The sequence below is a fragment of the Nanorana parkeri genome, unplaced genomic scaffold (genome assembly GCF_000935625.1).
Source record: "Nanorana parkeri isolate BGI_ZX_2015 unplaced genomic scaffold, ASM93562v1 scaffold442, whole genome shotgun sequence".
Lineage (NCBI taxonomy): Eukaryota > Metazoa > Chordata > Amphibia > Anura > Dicroglossidae > Nanorana > Nanorana parkeri.
The window spans coordinates 928,691-935,704 of record NW_017306710.1 but is presented as its reverse complement, the minus strand read 5'-3'; the positions used below and the strand labels follow the sequence as shown (position 1 = coordinate 935,704).

At 40.5% G+C, this 7,014-nt stretch overlaps 1 long non-coding RNA gene across 1 annotated transcript in view; it reads left to right on the top strand.

The window, feature by feature from the left end:
- Positions 1-4,577: 4,577 nt before the first annotated feature.
- LOC108790067 overlaps positions 4,578-7,014 on the top strand; it is a 23,850-nt gene continuing 21,413 nt past the window's right edge. Inside the window, exon 1 of the long non-coding RNA XR_001941436.1 lies at positions 4,578-4,587. This is a non-coding gene — a long non-coding RNA (uncharacterized LOC108790067). The remainder of the gene's footprint in view (positions 4,588-7,014) is intronic.

Sequence of the window (7,014 nt, the reverse complement as noted above, 5' to 3'; positions counted from 1 at the left end):
ATATATATATATATAATTTCCTGTTTTAACTGTAAATTCTCTAGAAATAAATAATAGTTTTTGCAGACCAATATCGGTAAAACAAAAAAGCCAAGTTTTCCCCAAAACCCAATGTATGAATTTCTTTGCCCTCTTTAGCAATGACAAAGTTGTGCCAAAAAACAGGCCCAGAGGTGAAATGTAAAAATTGCTCTAGTCCATAAGGAGTACACAGGTACGAGAGCTGAAGTGGTAAAAATGTATAACCTTTAGAAATCTCAAACTTCCTTCTCATCTGCAGAAGCCTTCCAAATCCTCCTGTCACAGCTCAATCCCAGGCGCTTCTGATAGGCAAAGTTTAGTCACCTTTGGGTAGTGTTGGGGCTTGCTGGCTGCACAGATATTCCGTTTGGCCCATCACTATGAAAGGTAGCCTTACAGGCCGAGAAGAATGTGCATGAAGCAGGAAGGGGAGGGCAAGCTTCAGTACTATCAAGACATACCAAAGCTTTTGCCTGTCAAAACAGCCATGATTTTACAGCGGCAGAAGAGTTTGGGTGGTTTACATTCTTGTTAGATTCTCTATAGGTGCTTGGATGTGTGTTCACAAACCTTGAAAATGAACTTGGGGACACTGAAAAGAAGGGTGCTCTTGTTATGAAGATCTCAACCTACCCTAATTGTGCCTCCCTGTTAGCCAATAAAGATTATGAACCAGTACGTGGCCGTGGGAGGTGACAGCGCTGAGTTATTGACCACAGCAGATGGTCACTAGTTGTATATAAAGCTCCCCAAGCTTTGGAGCTGTTATGGTGATGTACACAATATATCTGTAGACTTGCAGTGTCTACTATTTATTATTGCTGCCTAATGTATTGTGTGCATCTCTTCAGATCCTTCCTATGTACCTCCCTAGATCTCTGTTCTATTGCATTTCCCTACCTTCCTGTACTTCTAGCGGAGAAGTGGCATGCATGTTTTTTCAGCCATGGATTTAGTTGCTGGCACTGGTGTGCTTTTCTGTGAGATCCCGGCTAAGTTGTGCTTGAATTCTTTCCACATCAGGGCTGGCAGTGTGCCATTCTTGGATGCACATGCAAGGTCACAGTGCAGTGGAAAGTGGTGTCATTTATTTCCCCACACATCAGTTTAAATGTGACTCGGCTCCAGCTATAATTCCTATTGGTGAGTGTTACTATGAAGACTGCAGTAGGGTAGAGGGTAGAGACATGATGTGTGTTGCTGTTCCCCCATCTAATTATTTCTGTAGTTCTGTCTTATGTTCTTCTGTTTTTGGTATGAGGACTGTTCTAGTAACCTTGTTCTTTATCACCCCGCTAGTTCTTTATCGGGTCGGAGCACTTCTGGCTCCTGTTTTTGTAGCCTCATTTTGGTTTTCTAACACCACTGACTCCAGTGAAAGGGGCTATTTTCTACTGATTTACTAATGTACTGGGGCATTTCTCCATTGACCACCAGTTGCTTATCATTGTACTGTACTCAGAGCTGTCAATATAATAATGTTTAGGTCTTGAAGAACTCCCAGCTAACAACCAATTTCATTGGATCCTCCAGGGTGGGGAAAGGCCTGAGGTAAGAGGGGGCTACAGCAACTGGCAGTAGGTTGACTGGTCTAAACATAGAGGAGGTCATAGGCTGACAGCACACCATGGATCCATTATCAATAGTTCAAATGTTTATATAAAGCGAGCACATCACAATAAGTGCAGGTGAAAGTTTCAAGGCCACGCAGTACCTCTTCATCAGGCATGGTGTGCTGGCACCATAAGTTCTTGCCCATTTTAAAGAAGGCCAGGAATTTTTTTAAATTAACCCTTGCAGTGAGTTAACCCCCGACACTACAAGGGTTAAGTGCTTGTTTGATGGCAAGGTATAAATGCCTGTTTAGTGTAGAGGAAGATTAAATTGGAGGTATTCCAAACTCTCCTTCGCTCCCACTATGTTAATGGACCGTCACAGTTCTCACGTTGGGCCTACATTGTAAGTGTTGAAGTAGGAGCAACAACACTACCAGCAAAGAGGAGCAGCCTGTGGTACCAGATGTATAACAGGCAGAACCCAGGAATAAGGCAAGTATTGCTCTGTTTTTAACCCTCCCCTAGACTAAACAAGCATTTAAACCTTGCTATCCAAGCACTATTTTTTTGTTTATGGCTGACTAGAGTTCATCTTGGAATATGTAGTATCTAGGTAGGGCAAACCAGTATGCAGCCAGTGAAGTCTAGAAACCCTCCACCCATGCTTGTCCCAGGGCAGTGCATGACAAGCCCAGGGCCTGCACCTTATTAAAACAACTATGGCAATTTCCAGATATCTGATCTGACAGTTTCCCTTTCATTTAGAATCCCTAAGATAATTATGTACACAGCATATCCAGTCACCTACTGTATACTATGGCATCACACCCCATTCAGATTTCTCCTGCACATTTTTTGCAGATCACAAAACATAGATTCTGAAAAAAGATTCTAGGAAACAGGAACTTCAGTGTCATTAGAATAGCAGAGACCACATGCAGTAGAGGAAATACAACTGGAAGAACATAAAAGGGCCCTGAACCAGAACTAGCATGCCACACATGAAGTGTAATTACTGTAACCACCATACATGCCAAAGTTGGGGGGGGGGGAAAGGGGTATACTTTGTTGTTGTTAATTTGGAGTGAAGAGCCTCTTCCTGTATCAGAGAATCACACATTGCTAATCAACCAGTTATGACATTAGTTTTAAAAAAAATTAGAGGGGCACCGAAATGAAAAAAAATGTCAAACCGAAAATGTTTTTTTTTTCTTTCACATTTTTACAAATATTTTATAAGCTTTTACATTTTTTATATTTTATTTTTTACTTTACTTTTATTAGGGCCATTGGGGAAATATTAGGGGTCTAAACACCTTAAAATTTCCTTTTTAAAATAGAAGAGTCCTCAATCTCTTTTTCTGCAGCCCCTGTTATAAATGAACAGGAATCCTCTATACTGAGTGTTGCTGTTCAATCATAACATGAGAACATTGTGTTTACTATATCCACAATCATGAATGAACAAGAGGTGATGTAGATCACTTCCCATTCATTCATAATTAAGGACATAATTAAGGACAGAGCATGTTTACTATGTGCAAACACTACCTGCTCTCCTTCCTGACGTGTCACAGGAGGTTCGATAGGGTGGTGAGATAGATCTGGCAGCTGACTCCTCCCCTGCCCCACCGGCCGGCCTCCTGTGACAGCACTGGCTGTATCTGCCACACCACCGCTCTCTTCTGATCTGTGACAGGAGACTGAGTGGTTCTTTTAAAAGCATAGGGATACGACTCCTGTTCCTCAGGACCTGGGCTTCAACAGGCAGGCCATTAAAGCCAGTGGCCAAGAATTAGGGTGGTAAACTGGTCCTTGAGATAGAAAATCAGCCTGAACCAGGAGCGTTTATTCAGAATCTGACAAGGTCCGGGTACTATGTCTTCCTGGGTCAATATGGGGTGATGCCAATCCCGGGAAAGCCTTCCACCTCAATTCTGCAGCACAGGCAAGAAAGGAGTTGCAGAGGAGGGAAGGTGTAGATCAGACTGGTGTCACTAAAGCATCTATGAAAGCTAGAGTATCCCTGAAAACTGGAGATGAACATGGCCAGTGTTTTGTTGAACCCACACACTTGCCTGATGGTACAGACCAGGGATTGGAAGTATTTACCTTTGTGTATGTATATATATTTATTTGGGGGCCAATTTGTTTGTGCTGGACGCAGCACAAACCTATTGCCAGCTGTCACTCACGCAGCTGGGCGGATCTCGACATCGATGTCGGGAACCGATGCGGCATCTCAGTATACCGCGAATTGTAGCTCGCGGTATACTGAGCTTAGGGTGATGTGAGGACGCTAGTTTGTGTCCTCCCGTTACCCTAAGGAGAACTATGGGGAAAAGCCCTGACCCCATAGTTCTCCTTTTAAGTGCACTTGATTTTTAATTTGATGAAACATTTTTGCCTTAGGAGTATTTAATATGTCTCTGTTCATGATGGGGTTGTGACATAACATGGATTAATACGTTATTGGAGAAGTGGTTTTGCTGTTCAGTTGGTAGTGGACTAATGGATTTAAAGTTGAAATCTATATTAAAAGTGCTATTTGAGCTGTGTATATGCTTACAAGGTCACACTAGCTCCAATGAGTTTTCTGTTAGAAGGGTAACACAGTGGAGGTGGAAAGCACCAGCTGAAATTTGCTACAATAGTCTTTGGGGTATCACATTAACATCATATCTCACTGAATTTTATGAACCATTGTTATGAACTGTCATTGGTGTGGAATGGAAGAAGGATACACATACAGTACTGTGCAAAAGTTTTAGGCAGGTGTGAACAAATGCTGTAAAGTAAGAATGTTTTCAGAAATAAAAGTGTTAGTTTATATTTATCAATTAACAAAATGGAAAGTAAATAAACAGAAGTGAAATCCAAATTAATATTTGGTGTGACCACCCCCTGCCTTCAAAACAGCATCAATTCTTCTAGGTACACTTGTACACATTCCAAACATGTTGGAGAACTAACCACAGATCTGTGTACGTAGACTGCGTCAAATCTTTCTGTCTCTTCATGTAATCCCAGACTTGACGATATTGAGATCAGGACTCTGTGGGGGCCAAACCATTACTTCCAGGACTCCTTGTTCTTCTTTACACATAAATTTGGGGCCAATCACACACCTCCCTGATGGAATGGCATGATGGATAAGTATCTGCTTGTATTTCTCAGCATTGAGGACATCATTGATCCTGACCTCCACCATGCTTTTTGGAAACTGCAGTTTCCTTTTCTAGCCTATAGGTGTCAGATTAGCACTTTTGACATAGCTTCCTTATTCATAAAGAAACAGGAAATGGACAAATGCAACCTGCATCGGTGGCTTTACACCCATTTGGCACTGATCTCCATTGATTCATATTTTATGACTCATGAAACACAGTATATTATTAATGTAATTCTGATTATATGTACACTGAACTACAACTAATGTCTACAATTTACATAACTAGTACACACAATTTAAGTTGCATCTTATTAGTTGCTGAGCAATGGTTTACATTTTCCACATGCACAGTATAATGCTCACTGCAGATATAAAAACTAGCTAAAGATTACTGCCATGACTTACCCCTTACATTTTTGACAGTCAGATGTATTAGTAAAAAGCTGAAGCCTCTAACTCTATTTGACACAGCCAAGCTACATGTTACGTAACGTAGAGGAATAGAACTATCCTAGTATGTGCCGTCACTCGTCAAATTCTATCATTTGGAAAATAGGTCACCAGCAAATTGGTTTCAAACTCCTATGACATAATTCATACATGACATTAAAAGGTAACACACCTAGATATGACCCCCAAAATAACTTCTTGTAAATAGACTTAAGTAATAAACCTTAAATTAATTTTATTTCTGATATCACCAGGACACTTTTTTTTTGATAGATGACCTATAGATTTTACAAAAGGATTAAAGAATTCCCTTACCTGAAAAGCTATATTATATATAACACGTTCTCAAACAATTCATCCCCACACAGCTAACAACTCATGTATCACTTCTCCCTGCCTTTTAGATTGTGAGCCCTCCTTACCATCTTGTCTTGAATTGTACTGTGATTGTAATGTCTTCCTTATATTGTAAAGCGCTGTGCAAACTATTGGCGCTATATAAATCCTGTATAATAATAATACTATTATAATTAAAAGCTTTAGGGTTCCACTATAACTCTGTTCTGATTACCAGCAGAATCTGTTAGTTGTGGGCAACAGTTATCTAAATGAGACCTGAAACCTCTTATATTTAAAGAAAAATATGCTGACTTGGCCCTTTTCACATTCCCTTCATTACTTCCCTATACCTGATGCTGTCCCCTGCAGATTAACTGTGCTTCTTGTCTTCAAAGATGGTATTTCTGGGAATCTTCCACGACAGCAACCTGAAAGATGATTGGCTCTGCTTTAGGAAACAAAATTGTGAACAGTTAAAAAAAACAAAAAACTCCCAGCCCCTCTTCCCTCAGTTGAAATAAAAGTAGACTACCTCCACCCGCGCACAAAGGAAATCATAACCAGAAAAAAATTTAAAAAAATAAACGAGATAAAGCAGCCCAGGGTGGGATGTACCGGTAAGTCTAAAGGTGCCCATACACCTTACAATTATGTGCAGATTTTCTGTGGTCAGATGGAAAAAATGCAACAGATTGGCCCAGGTGGCGGTTACTCCATCCACACAGTTAAGTGTAGATGGAGGAATCTGTTGCACCTTTTCCATCTGACCACAGAAAATCTGCAGATCATTGTAAGGTGTATGGCCAGCTTAACAAGGAATTTTCCCAATCATCTTCAAGGACAAATCGGAAAGACTAAACAAGTACCCCAAACACAAGCCTACCTCATTAGGGCGGGACTATTACCTGTAGAACATTTCTGGCATTTCTTCCTGGGACAGGACTTCGACTCTAATGTTTGATAAGTGTCCTGTCTGGACCAAACCACTGCTCTGCAGCTTTGTCCCAGCCTTCTCTACCCAGGAAGTCGCCATAGACCTAGTAGTATGCACTCTAACGGACGCTGGCAAATCAAAACCCTCTGTCTTGTAAAAATGAAAAAATGGTCTGCCTAATCCTTCTAGCAATGGAAGCGCTTGAGGCCTGAAAACCTTTTTTCACATAAAAAAAATTTTTTTAAAAATGACTAGACTATCTGAAAGATCTCATAGCTTCTACATATCTAAGAAGGCAATACCTAACATCCAGAGTATGAAAAACCTCCTCTCAGATCTTTTGCGTCATCACAAAAGGAGGGCAAAATAATTTGCTGTGTTCTGTGAAATGCAAATACAAAGGGTCTGACCTAATAACAACCCTGTCTGGAAATACAGTAAGATAAGGATGCTTGTTGGATAAAAGCCTGAAGATCCTCCACTCTTCTAAAAAAAAAAAAAAAAAAAAAAAAAAAGAGAAAAAAAAACAATTTTCTAAAACA